At 40.8% G+C, this 15068-nt stretch overlaps 1 non-coding gene across 1 annotated transcript; it reads right to left on the reverse strand.

Annotated features, from left to right (window-relative positions):
* Window positions 1-12971: 12971 nt before the first annotated feature.
* On the reverse strand, window positions 12972-13079 carry LOC112719013 (small nucleolar RNA R71). The gene has a single exon (XR_003161337.1). It is a non-coding gene; the product is annotated as a small nucleolar RNA R71 (small nucleolar RNA).
* Window positions 13080-15068: the final 1989 nt, after the last annotated feature.

The raw sequence follows: 15068 nt of genomic DNA on the forward strand, positions 1-15068 counted from the left end.
ATTTTACCCTCCAAAAAGGATGACACAGCTAAGGCTGGACATCCAAGGCTTTAAACAAGAGGATAATGAATCCCTTTATAATGCCTGGGAGAGGTATAGAGGTATGCTAAGAAAATGCCCCTCTGAAATGTTTTCAGAATGGGTACAGTTAGACATCTTCTACTATGGGCTTACAGAAAAAGCTCAGATGTCTCTAGACCACTCATCTGGTGGATCTATACATATGAGGAAGACGATTGAAGAGGCTCAAGAGCTTATAGATACTGTTGCTAGAAATCAATATTTGTACTCTAGCAATGAGTTCTCTACAAAAGAAGAAGTTATGGCAGTAGCCACTGATCCTAATCCTCAAGAACAGATGGTTGAGCTTAATCAGCAATTACACCTGATGACAAAACAGTTAGCAGAATTTAAAGAGATGCTCCATGAAACTAAAATTGCTAACAAGAACATAGAATCACAGTTGAATCAGGCAAAACAGCAGTTATCTAAAGAGATAACAGAAGAATGCCAAGCAGTTCAATTAAGGAGTGGGAAGACATTGAATAACACTGCTCAAAGTAGCAAGAAGCCAATAAAGGAACAATTGACAGAGGATAACCAAACCACTGTCCAAAATTCCTCTGAGGACAGTAAGAGCCCAGAGAGGAATACTCTTGGCGTCCAAACGCCAGAAAGGGGGAAAAGCTGGCGTTAAACGCCCATTCCCTGCCCAGTTCTGGCGTTCAAATGCTAGAAAAGGGGGAAAAGTTGGCGTTAAACGCCCATTCTTCACCCAATCCTGGCGTTGAAACGCCAATGGGGAATCAGACACCTGAGAGTGCTGATAGTAACCCCTCTAAAAAGGCTTCTCCAACCACCTCTGTAAGGAATAAACCTGCAGTAACTAAGGTTGAGGAATATAAAGCCAAGATGCCTTATCTTCAGAAACTCCGCCAAGCGGAACAGGATAAGCAATTTGCTCGCTTTGCAGACTTTCTAAGGACTCTTGAAATAAAGATTCCGTTTGCAGAAGCACTTGAGCAAATACCTTCTTATGCTAAGTTCATGAAAGAGATCTTAAGTCATAAGAAGGATTGGAGAGATACTGAAAAGTGTTTCTCACTGAAGAATGCAGTGCAGTCATTTTGAAAAGCTTACCAGAAAAGCTTCAAGATCCAGGAAGCTTTATGATACCATGCACATTAGAAGGTGCTTGCACCAAGACATCCCTGTGTGACCTTGGAGCAAGTATCAATCTAATACCTGCATCCACTATCAGAAAGCTTGGGTTGACTGAAGAAGTCAAACCAACCCGGATATGCCTCCAACTTGCTGATGGCTCCATTAAATATCCATCAGGCATAATTGAGGACATGATTGTCAAGGTTGGGCCATTCGCCTTTCCAACTGACTTTGTAGTGCTGGAGATGGAGGAGCACAAGAGTGCAACTCTCATTCTAGGAAGACCTTTCCTAGCAACTGGACGAACTCTCATTGATGTACAAAAAGGGGAAGTAACCTTGAGAGTCAATGAGGATGAATTCAAGTTGAATGCTGTAAAAGCTATGCAGCACCCAAATACACCAAATGACTGCATGGGCGCTGACATTATTGACTCTTTGGTGGAAGAGATCAATATGACTGAAAGTCTAGAATCAGAGCTAGAGGACATCTTCAAGGATGTTCAGCCTGATCAGGAAGAACCAGAGGAAACAAAAGAGTTTTTGAAAATTCCTTAGGAGGGAGATAAGCCTCCCAAACTTGAGCTCAAACCACTACCACCATCCCTGAAGTATGCATTTCTGGGAGAGGGTGACACTTTTCCAGTGATCATAAGCTCTGCTTTAAATCCACAGGAAGAGGAAGCACTGATTCGAGTGCTAAGGACACAAAAGACAGCTCTTAGGTGGTCCATAAGTGATCTTAAGGGCATTAGCCCAGCAAGATGCATGCACAAGATCCTATTGGAGGATAATGCCAAACCAGTGGTTCAACCACAAAGGCGGCTAAATTCAGCCATGAAGGAGGTGGTGCAGAAAGAGGTCACTAAATTACTAGAGGCTGGAATTATTTATCCTATTTCTGATAGCCCCTGGGTGAGCCCTGTCCAAGTTGTCCCCAAGAAGGGAGGCATGACAGTGGTTCATAATGAAAAAAATGAACTGGTTACTACAAGAACAGTTACAGGGTGGCGTATATGTATTGACTACAGAAGGCTCAATACAGCCACCAGAAAGGATCATTTTCCTTTACCATTCATAGACCAAATGCTAGAAAGACTAGCTGGTCATGATTATTACTGCTTTTTGGATGGCTATTCAGGTTACAACCAAATTGCAGTAGATCCTCAAGACCAAGAGAAAACAGCATTCACTTGCCCTTCTGGCATGTTTGCCTACAGAAGGATGCCTTTTGGTCTATGTAATGCTCCTGCAACCTTTCAGAGATGCGTGTTATCCATCTTCTCTGATATGGTGGAGAAATTCCTGGAAGTCTTCATGGATGACTTCTCAGTATATGGAGACTCATTCAGCTCCTGACTTAACCACCTAGCACTTGTCCTGAAAAGGTGCCAAGAGACTAACCTGGTTTTAAACTGGGAGAAATGTCACTTTATGGTGACTAAAGGAATTGTCCTTGGGCACAAAATTTCAAGCAAGGGAATAGAGGTGGATAAGGCAAAGGTAGAGGTAATTGAAAAATTACCACCACCTGCCAATGTTAAAGCAATCAGAAGCTTTTTGGGACATGCAGGATTCTACAGAAGGTTTATACAGGATTTTTCGAAAATTGCTAAACTTCTGAGCAACCTGCTAGCTGCCGACACACTATTTGTGTTTGACACACAGTGTCTGCAGGCATTTGAGACCCTGAAAGCCAACCTGGTCACAGCACCAGTCATCTCTGCACCAGACTAGACATTGCCATTCGAACTAATGTGTGATGCCAGTGACCATGCCATTGGTGCAGTGTTGGGACAGAGGCATAACAAGCTTCTGCACGTCATTTATTATGCCAGCCGTGTTCTAAATGATGCACAGAAGAATTACACAACCACAGAAAAAGGGTTACTTGCAGTGGTCTATGCCATTGACAAGTTTAGATCCTATCTAGTGGGATCAAAGGTGATTGTGTACACTGACCATGCTGCTCTTAAGTACTTACTCACAAAGCAGGATTCAAAACCCAGGCTCATAAGATGGGTGTTGCTTCTACAAGAGTTTGATATAGAAATAAGAGACAGAAAAGGGACAGAGAACCAAGTAGCTTATCATCTATCCCGAATAGAACCAGTAACTGGAGCGTCCCTCCCTTCTACTGAGATATCTGAGACTTTCCCAGATGAGCAACTCTTTGCCATTCAGGAAGCTCCATGGTTTGCAGATATTGCAAATTACAAAGCTGTGAGGTTCATACCCCAGGAGTACAGCAGGGTGCAAAGAAAGAAATTAATTTCAGATGCCAAGTACTACCTATAGGATGAGCCATATCTCTTTACGAGATGTGCAGACGGAATGATCCGCAGATGTGTACCCAGAGAGGAAGCACAAAGGATTCTATGGCACTGCCATAGATCACAGTATGGGGGACATTTTGGAAGTGAGCGAACAGCCACTAAAGTCCTCCAATGTGGCTTCTACTGGCCTACTCTCTATAGAGATGCCCGAGAGTTTGTGCGTAACTGTGACAGCTGCCAAAGAGCTGGTAACTTGCCTCACGAATATGCCATGCCTCAACAAGGGATCTTAGAGATTGAATTGTTTGATGTATGGGGGATTGACTTCATGGGTCCGTTCCCACCATCATACTCAAACACTTACATTCTGGTGGCAGTGGACTATGTATCTAAGTGGGTAGAAGCTATTGCTACACCCACTAATGATACTAAGACCGTGCTAAAATTCCTCCAGAAATACATCTTCAGCAGATTTGGTGTTCCCAGAGTCCTAATCAGTGATGGGGGTACTCATTTCTGCAATAAACAGCTCTACTCTGCTATGGTCCGATATGGAATTAGTCACAAAGTGACAACCCCGTATCATCTACAGACAAATGGGCAAGCTGAAGTCTCTAACAGAGAGCTAAAAAGAATCCTAGAACGGACTGTAATTGCCCGTAGAAAGGATTGGGCAAAGGGCTTGGATGATGCTCTGTGGGCATACAGAACAGCATTCAAGACTCCAATAGGAACCTCTCTACACCAACTTGTGTATGGCAAGGCCTGTTATCTACCCGTGGAACTGGAACATAAAGCCTACTGGGCAACCATATTCCTAAACCTGGATGCTAAGTTAGCTGGTGAAAAAAGATTGCTCCAGCTAAATGAGCTAGATGAATTTAGACTCAGTGCCTTTGAAAATGCAAATATTTATAAGGAAAAGGCAAAGAAGTGGCATGACAAGAAGTTGTCATCCAGAGTCTTTGAGCCAGGACAAAAAGTTCTGCTCTTCAACTCTAGGCTTAGATTGTTCCCAGGAAAACTTAAATCCCGGTGGAGGGGTCCGTATGTGATTACAGGAGTGTCACCATATGGATATGTTGAGCTTCAGGATACTGATTCTGACAAAAAGTTCATTGTTAATGGACAGAGGATCAAGCATTATCTTGAAAGTAATTTTGAGCAAGAATGCTCAAAACTAAGGCTTGAATGATCCTCAGTGAAGGTCCAGCTAAAGACAATAAAGAAGCGCTTGCTGGGAAGCAACCCAGTCATTAGCAGGTTATCTGTTTTGTTTAATCAAAGTTTGATATATATTCTCAAAGGGCAAATATCAAAATTGAAGGAATTCACAGAGTTACAGAAGGATTCAGTGCAAAAAGCAGAGAAAAAGAGCTTGCTGGCGAAAAAACGCCAGTAAAGGGTACTTTGGGCGTTAAACGCCAGAATGGGCATAATTCTGGGCGTTTAATGTCAGTAAAGGTGCCATTTTGGGCGTTAAATGCCAGAATGGGTACCATTCTGGGTGTTTAACGCCAGGTGTGCAGCATCCTGGGCGTTTAGCAAAACGCCCAGTGATGAAGGGGATTCTGGCGTTTAACGTCAGCCAGGGTACCTGGCTGGGCGTTAAACGCCCACAATGGCCAGCATTTGGGCGTTAAACGCCAGAATGGATACCATTCTGGGCATTTAATGCCAGAAAGGTGGGGGACGGAGATTTCACCTTCTAATCAAAATTTTTCAAACTTTCCTGTCTTGATCCATAATTTTTTACATAAACACATTTCAAACTTTCATCATTCACCTTCAAATTTTCAAAATAATTAAAATCATTCTTCAAATTTCTCTCAATTCCTTCCCAAATCTTCTTCAAAAACTCAAATTTTTCTCAAATTCTTTCCATATCTTCTCAAATCTCCTTCAAAATTTTCGAAATCTCTCCTCCTCCCTTATAAATACATGTTTGGCCACCCCTTTCTCCCCACCATTCGAATTTGCTCTCCTCCTCTCTCCCCTCTTTCCTTTCTTTTGCTTGAGGACAAGCAAACCTCTAAGTTTGGTGTGCTTTTCCGTGATCACTAAGCCAAGATTCATTAAGATCATGGCTCCTAAGGGAAAACAAACCAATTTAAGAGGCAAGAAAGAGAATAATCCAAAGAGTTTTTGGAATCAAGAGAAGTTCTTAACCAAAGAACATGAAGACCATTATCACAAAATAATGGGTCTGAGGTCAGTGATCCTGGAAGTCAAATTCGATCTAAAAGAAGATGAATATCCGGGGATCCAAGAGCAAATTCGAAACAGAGGATGGGAAGTTCTAACCAATCCTGAGATAAAGGTTGGAAGAAATATGGTTCAAAAATTCTACTCAAATCTGTGGCTGACAAATAAGCAGAGAATGACTAGAACTGCTTTCCATACTTACAGAACCATGGTCAGAGGGAAAGTTATCTACTTCCATCTGGACAAAATAAGAGAGGTCTTCAAATTGCCTCAACTGCAAGATGATCCTGAATCCTTTAATAGGAGAATGGTGAGAGCAGATAAGGGGTTGGATCAAGTTCTAGAGGACATTTGCCTCCCTGAAACTAAGTGGATAACCAATTCAAAAGGTGTCCCAAACCAACTCAAGAGGGGAGACTTCAAACCAATTGCAAGAGGCTGGCTAGACTTTATTGGGCGTTCCATATTGCCCGCTAGCAACCGTTCTGAGGTCATTATCAAGAGAGCAGTAATGATTCATTGTATTATGCTTGGAAGAGAAGTGGAGGTTCATCATCTGATTGCTTGTGAGATCTACACAATTGCAAACAAGAATTCCACTGAAGCCAAACTGGCTTACCCAAGCTTGATCTCCTTGCTCTGTAAAGAGGCTGGGGTGAAGATGGGAGTAGATGAATTCATACCAATTGAACATCCAATCACCAAGAAGTCAATGGAAGGACAAATGCAAGACAAATCTATCAAAAAGAGGGCGCAGGAGTTCCTCCCTGAATTTCCTGAAATTGACTACTGGGCCAGCCAAGAAGCATCTATCACCAAGTTGCAAGAAACTATGGAACAACTTAAGGAAGAACAGCAGAATCAGAACTGCATGCTCTGCAAATTGCTGAAGGAACAAGAGAAGAAGGGGCGTGAACTTCAAGAGTTGAAACGCCAAAAGTTCTCCCCTCAAGTTGAGGGAGCATCCACTTCTCAAAATCAAGGTTGTTGAGTCCTAACTCTGTGATAACCTCTATGATTAGGGGCCTATTTGAATTTTTGTTTTCTATTACTATTAGTCTTATCTTATATCTATTTTTGAGTCTTGTTCTTAATTCATGATTAATAAAATTTAAGGTTCATGTCTTAAAGCTATGAATGTCCTATGAATCCATCACCTCTCTTAAATGAAAAAATGCTTTAATCACAAAAGAACAAGAAGTACAGGATTTCGAATCCATCTTTGAAACTAGTTGAATTAGTTTGATGTGGTGACAATACTTTTTGTTTTCTGAATGAATGCTTGAACAGTGCATATGTCTTTTGAATTTGTTGTTTTAAGAATGTTAAAATTGTTGGCTCTTGAAAGAATGATGGAAAAGGAGAAATGTTATTGAGGATCTGAAAAATCATCAAATTGATTCTTGAAGCAAAAAAAAAAGAGAAAAGAAAAAATAATAAAGTTGTGATCCAAGGCAAAAAGAGTGTGCTTAAGAACCCTGGACACCTCTAATTGGGGACTCTAGCAAAGTTGAGTCACAATCTGAAAAGGTTCAGCCAAATATGTGTCTGTGGCATGAATGTATCCGGTGGTAATACTGGAAGACAAAGTGCTTTGGGCCACAGCCAAGACTCACAAAGTAGCTATGTTCAAGAATCATCTTATTTAACTAGGAGAATCAATAACACTATCTGCGTTCTGAGTTCCTATAGATGCCAATCATTCTAAACTTCAAAGGATAAAGTGAGATGCCGAAACTGTTCAGAAGCAAAAAGCTACTAGTCCCGCTCATCTAATTGGAGCTAAGTTTTTTTGATATTTTGGAGTCTATAGTATATTCTCTTCTTTTTATTTTATTTTGATTTTCAGTTGCTTGGGGACAAGCAACAATTTAAGTTTGGTGTGATGAGCGGATAATTTATACGCTTTTTGGCATTGTTTTTAGTATGTTTTTAGTATATTTTAGTTAGTTTTTATTATAGTTTTATTAGTTTTTAGTTAAAATTCACTTTTCTGGACTTTACTATGAGTTTGTGTGTTTTTCTGTGATTTCAGGTATTTTCTGGCTGAAATTGAGGGACCTGAGCAAAAATCTGATTCAGAGGCTAAAAAGGACTGCAGATGCTGTTGGATTCTGACCTCCCTGCACTCAAAATAGATTTTCTGGAGCTACAGAAGCCCAATTGGCGCGCTCTCAACGGCGTTGGAAAGTAGACATCCTGGGCTTTCCAGCAATGTATAATAGTTCATACTTTGCCCGAGATTTGATGGCCCAAACCGGCGTTGCAAATCAGCTTCAGAATTCCCAGCGTTTAACGCCGTAACTGGCATAAGAATTGGAGTTAAACGCCCAAACTGGCATAAAAGCTGGCGTTTAACTCCAGAAAACGTCTCTACACATAAAAGCTTCAATGCTCAGCCCAAGCACACACCAAGTGGACCCCGGAAGTGGATTTTTACGTCATTTACTCATTTCTGTATACCCTAGGTTACTAGTTCACTATTAATAAGATCTTTTGACATTGTATCTCTACCTCATGACACTTTACACGTTTCTCATTGTATCTTTCACGGCATGAGTCTCTAAACCCCATGGTTGGGGTTGAGGAGCTCTGCTGTGTCTTGATGGATTAATGCAATTACTACTATTTTTCATTCAATCACGCTTGCTTCTATTCTAAGATATCACTTGTTCTTCAACTTGATGAATGTGATGATCTGTGACACTCATCATCATTCTTGCTTATGAACGTGTGCCTGACAACCACCTCCGTTCTACTTTAGATTGAGTGAATATCTCTTGGATTCTTTAATCAGAATCTTCGTGGTATAAGCTAGAATTGATGGCGGCATTCAAGAGAATCCGGAAGGTCTAAACCTTGTCTGTGGTATTCTGAGTAGGATTCAAGGATTGAATGACTGTGACGAGCTTCAAACTCCTGAGGGCTGGGCATTAGTGACAGACGCAAAAGAATCACTGGATTCTATTCCGACCTGATTGAGAACTGACAGATGAATAGCCGTGCTGTGACAGAGCGCGTTGAACATTTTCACTGAGAGGATGGGAAGTAGCCATTGACAATGGTGAAACCCTACATGCAGCTTGCCATGGAAGGAGCCTTGCGTGCATGAAGAAGAAGACAGTAGGAAAGCAGAGATTCAGAAGATAGAGCATCTCCAAAACCTCAATCTATTCTCCATTACTGCAAAACAAGTACTTATTTCATGTTCTTTTACTTTCCACAATCAAACCTGATAATTATTGATATCCTGACTAAGATTTACAAGATAACTGATGAGCGGATAATTTGTATACCTTTTGGCATTGTTTTTAGTATGTTTTTGATATAATCTAGTTAGTTTTTAGTATATTTTTATTAGTTTTTAGTTAAAAATCACTTTTCTGGACTTTACTATGAGTTTGTGTGTTTTTCTGTGATTTCAGGTATTTTCTGGCTGAAATTGAGGGACCTGAGCAAAAATCTGATTCTGAGACCAAAAAGGACTGCGGATGCTGTTGGATTCTGACCTCCCTGCACTTAAAGTGGATTTTCTGGAGCTACAGAAGCCCAATTGGCGCGCTCTCAACGGCGTTGGAAAGTAGACATCCTGGGATTTCCAGCAATATATGATAGTCCATACTTTGCCCAAGATTTGATGGCCCAAACCGGCGTTCAAAGTCACCTCAAGAAATCCCAGCGTTAAACGCTGGAACTGGCACCCAAATGGGAGTTAAACGCCCAAACTGGCACCAAAGCTGGCGTTTAACTCCAAGAAGAGTCTCTACACGAAATTTGCTTCATTGCTCAGCCCAAGCACACACCAAGTGGGCCCGGAAGAGGATTTTTATGTCATTTACTCATTTCTGTACACCTTAGGTTACTAGTTTACTATTAATAGGACCTTTTACTATTGTATAGAAGGCTTTTGATCATTTTTAGATCTTAAGTAAGCTTTTGATCATTCTAGATCTTAAGTAGACTTTGGTAGCTATCTTCATAGTATGCTATCTTAGATCCTTGGGAGGCTGGCCATTCGGCCATGCCTAGACCTTATGCTTATGTATTTTCAACGGTGGAGTTTCTACACACCATAGATTAAGGTGTGGAGCTCTGCTGTACCTCGAGTATTAATGCAATTACTATTGTTCTTCCATTCAATTCCGCTTGTTCTTTATCCAAGATATCACTTGTTCTTCAACTTGATGAAGGTGATGATTGACGCCCATCACCATTCTCACCCATGAACAAAGTGACTGACAACCACTCTTGTTCTACTAGCATTCGAGGCTCTAGTGAATATCTCTTGGATTCCTGATTGCACGATGCATGGTTGATTGCCTGACAACCGAGTGCTCGCCTGACAAACGAGCCAACCATTCCGTGAGATCAGAGTCTTCGTGGTATAGGCAAGAACTGATGGCGGCATTCAAGAGAATCCGGAAGGTCTAACCTTGTCTGTGGTATTCTGAGTAGGATTCAATGACTGAATGACTGTGACGTGCTTCAAACCTGTAACTTACTGGGCGTTAGTGACAGACGCAAAAGAATCACTGGATTCTATTCCAGTAGGGGAGGGAACCACACCGGTGATTGGCAGCACTGTGACAGAGTGTGTGCATTAGCTTTCACTGCGAGGATGGGAGGTAGCTGCTGACAACAGTGAGACCCTACACGAGTTTGCCATGGAAAGGAGGAAGAAGGATTGGATGAAGACAGTAGGAAAGCAGAGAGACGGAAGGGAAGGCATCTTCATGCGCTTATCTGAAGTTCCTACCAATGAATTACATAAGTATCTCTATCTTTATCTCTATGTTATTTTCGTTTATCACCATCATTACCATTTGAGTTTGCCTGACTAAGAATTACAAGATGACCATAGCTTGCTTCAATACTAACAATCTCCGTGGGATCGACCCTTACTCACGTAAGGTTTATTACTTGGACGACCCAGTGCACTTGCTGGTTAGTTGTGCGAAGTTGTGTAATGCCATGGTATTGAGCCACCAAGTTCTTGGAGCCATTACCGGGGATTATGAGAGTTGTGAAAAAGTATAGTTCACAATTTCGCGCACCAAGTTTTTGGCGCCGTTGCCGGGGATTGTTCAAGTTTTGAGCAAGCTTTGGTAACATCAGTGCCAAGATCCGGCAACAACATCAAGTTTTGGTGTTATTGCCCGGGATTGTTTAGGCTGGACAACTGACGGTTCATCTTGTTGCTTAGATTAGGTATTTTTTTTCGAGATTCTTGAAGATGAATTCTAGAGTTTCATGATGATTTGTTGAAATCTGGCTGGCTGAGAAGCCATGTCTAATCTGATTGGACCGAGGTTTCAACTTATCACCACAAGAGCTTGTTGATTTCTCATCAATCTTGCTTTTGGAGCAGTGATTTGCTAAGGCTTGGCTGGCCTTTGGCCATGTCTAGTGTTTTGGACCGAAGCTTTCTTTGAAAGCTTGGCTGGCTGTGAAGCCATGTCTAATTCCTGGACCGAAGTCTTAGACTAGCATTGCACTGATTCCTGGAATTCTCATTAAGAATTTTGATACCTTTTCCATTTCATTTTCGAAAAACACAAAAAATTTAAAAAATCATAAAATCCAAAAATATTTCTTGTTTGAGTCTAGAGTCTCATCATACGTTTGGTGTCAATTGCATGCATTCATATGTCTTAGTGATCTTCAAGATGTTCTTGATGATTTCTTTGTTTTGATCTTTGAATTCTATTGACTTGAGTGTTTTCTCATATGCATTTTCATTTTGTTAGTGTCAGTAGTATACAAACTGCTAAGTTTGGTGTCTTGCATGCATTGTTATTTGATTCTTGTTGCATTTTGGTTTGTCCTTATTATCAAAAATCCAAAAATATTTTTAATTTGTGTCTTTTCAAGTCAATAATACAGAGAATTGAAGATTCAGAACATACAGCAGAGGAATTGCACAGAAAAAGCTGGGCGTTCAAAACGCCCAGTGAAGAAGGACAGACTGGCGTTTAAACGCCAGCCAGGGTACCTGGTTGGGCGTTTAACGCCCAAAAAGGTAGCATTTTGGGCGTTAAACGCCAGAATGTATACCATTCTGGGCGTTTAACGCCAGGATGGCCAAGGGAGGAAGATTTTGTTTTTCAAATCAAATTTTTTTTTAGTTTTCAAAATCTTTTCAAAATCAAATCTTTTTCAAATCAAATTTTCAATCAAATCTTATTCAAAATCAATTTCATTCTATTTTTAAAGATACTTACTGTCAATTAATGGTTTGATTCAACATTTCAAGTATGCTGCCTTTTCTGTTGAGAAATGTTTAATGATTGAATCATATCTTTTCTTGTTAGTCAAGTTTTTAATTTTCAAATCAAATCTTTTTCAAATTGTTTTCAAAACATATCTTTTAAAAATGTTTTCAAATCATATCTTCTCAATCACATTTTTTTAATCAATCATATCTTTTTGATCACATCTTTTTCAAATTAAGCTTTCAATCAAACCTTTTTGATTTCCAATTTCAAAATCTTTTTCAAAAATCACTTTATTTCTTTTCCATTTCCATTTTCGAAAATTAAGCATTGTTTTTTCAAAAATGGTTTCAAATTTTCTACTTAATTTTCGAAAATCACTTCCCTCCTTTTCATATCCTTCTATTTATGAACTAACACTATCCTTTAGTGCAAAATTCGAACTCCATTCTCTCTGATAAGTTCGAATTTTCCCACTCCTGTCTTCTACTCTTCTTTTCCTCTGACACCTAAAGGAATCTCTATACTGTGACATAGAGGATTCCACATCTTCTTGTTCCCTTCTCTTTCTTATGAGCAGGAGCAAAGACAAAGGCATTCTTGTTGAGGCTGATCCTGAACCTGAAAGGACCTTGAAGAGAAAGCTAATAGAAGCCAAAGCACAACTCTCTTTAGAGCACCTGACCGAATTCTTCAAGGAAGAAGAACACATGGCAGCCGCAAACAACAACAATGCCAACAATGCAAGGAAGGTGCTGGGTGACTTTACTGCACCTACTCCCGACTTCTATGGGAGAAGCATCTCTATCCCTGCCATTGGAGCAAACAACTTTGAGCTTAAGCCTCAATTAGTTTCTCTAATGCAACAGAATTGCAAGTTCCATGGACTTCCAATGGAAGATCCTCATCAGTTTTTAGCTGAATTCTTGCAAATCTGTGACACAGTCAAGACTAATGGGGTAGACCCTGAGGTCTATAGACTGATGCTATTCCCTTTTGCTGTAAGAGACAGGGCTAGAACATGGTTGGACTCTCAACCTAAAGAAAGCCTGGACTCTTGGGAAAAGCTAGTCAATGCCTTCTTGGCAAAGTTCTTTCCACCTCAAAAATTGAGTAAGCTTAGAGTGGAAGTCCAAACCTTCAGACAGAAGGAAGGAGAATCCCTCTATGAAGCTTGGGAAAGATACAAACAATTGATCAGAAAGTGTCCCACTGATATGCTTTCAGAAAGTGTTTTTCTGTGATTTCAGATATTTTCTGGCTGAAATTGAGGGAGCTGAGCAAAAATCTGATTCAGGCTGAAAAAGGACTGCTGATGCTGTTGGATTCTGACCTCCCTGCATTCGGAATGGATTTTTTGGACCTACAGAAGTCCAATTCGTGCGCTCTTAATTGGGTTGGAAAATAGAAATCCAGGGCTTTCCAGCAATATATAATATTCTATACTTTGCGCGAAGATAAATAACGGGAACTGGCGTTCAACTCCAGTTCCATGTTGCATTCTGGCGTTGAATGCTAGAAACAGGTTGCAAGTTGGAGTTAAATGCCAAAAACAGGTTACAACCTAACGTTTAACTCCAGAAATAGTCCAGGCACGTGAGAAGCTTAAGTCTCAGCCCTAGCACACACCAAGTGGGCCCCAGAAGTAGATTTCTGCACTATCTATCTTAGTTTACTCATTTTTGGTAAACCTAGGTTACTAGTTTAGTATTTAAACAACTTTTAGAGACTTATTTTGTATCTCATGACATTTTTAGATCTGAACTTTGTACTCTTTGACGGCATGATTCTCTAAACTCCATTGTTAGAGGTGAGGGGCTCTGCAGCGTCTCGATGAATTAATGCAATTATTTCTATTCTCTATTCAAACACGCTTGTTTCTCTTTAAGATGTTCATTCGTACTTAACCATGATAAAGGTGATGATCCGTGACACTCATCACCATTCTCAATCTATGAACGCGTGCCTGACAAACACCTCTGTTCTACCTTCGATTGAATGAATATCTCTTGGATTCCTTAATCAGAATCTTCGTGGTATAAGCTAGAATCCATTGGCAGCATCCTTGAGAATCCAGAAAGTCTAAACCTTGTCTGTGGTATTCCGAGTAGGATTCAGGGATTGGATGACTGTGACGAGCTTCAAGCTCGGGAGTGTTGGGCATAGTGATAGACGCAAAAGGATCAATGGATTCTTTTCCGACATGATCGAGAACCGACAGATGATTAGCCGTGCGGTGACAGCGCATTTGGACCATTTTCACTGAGAGGACGGACGGTAGCCATTGACAACGGTGATCCACCAACACACAGCTTGCCATAGGAGGAACCTTGCGTGCGTGAAGGAGAAGACAGGGGGAAAGCAGAGATTCAAAAGACAAAGCGTCTCCAAAACTCCAACATATTCTCCATTACTGCGTAACAATTACGAATTTCATGCTCTTTTACTTTTTACAACTAAAACTATAGAACCCTATCGGTATCCTGACTAAGAATAATAAGATAACCATAGCTTGTTTCAAGCCAACAATCTCCGTGGGATCGACCCTTACTCATGTAAGGTATTATTTGGACGACCCAGTGCACTTGCTGGTTAGTTGTGCGGAATTACATAGTGTGAGTGTAATTTTCGTGCACCAGACACCATGGACGAAGACCATTCTACAATGCATGCAGATATGGTGAACCCCCTTGTAGTTACCAACAAGCCCCACCTTATGCTTATAAACCATCTCCTCAACATAGCTTTAGACCACCATACTCACAAGCCCCTTTTCACCATTCACCCTAGTATGACCCTTATCCACCCCAATTACAATCCAATTACTCCCAAGAACCACCACTTCCCTATGTACCATATCCATACCCATCACCTCAAGAATCAAGGGAGCGTTTCAAAGAAACAGTGGAAAAACTTAATGCAACCCTTCGCCAACTGGACCAAGCGATAAGTCAATTACTTTCCTGACGTTCGGATACTCAAGGAACCCCCAAGGCTTTATGTGGGCAATCTCATGAAGAACATAGCATGAAGGAGATACTAGAAACTCCGGTGGACAGTAAGGAGCATGAATTTGTACTGGAGCAACTGGAGGAAGCCCAAATTATCCAAGAAGAAGCAGAATTGGTTGAAGACTTAGGAGATGCTGAACCTCCATGGGAATCCAGAGTTGTGGAAAATTTCGTCAAGGAAATTCCAGTTGATGCTAAGGA

Source organism: Arachis hypogaea, chromosome 10 (genome assembly GCF_003086295.3).
Source record: "Arachis hypogaea cultivar Tifrunner chromosome 10, arahy.Tifrunner.gnm2.J5K5, whole genome shotgun sequence".
Taxonomy (NCBI): domain Eukaryota; kingdom Viridiplantae; phylum Streptophyta; class Magnoliopsida; order Fabales; family Fabaceae; genus Arachis; species Arachis hypogaea.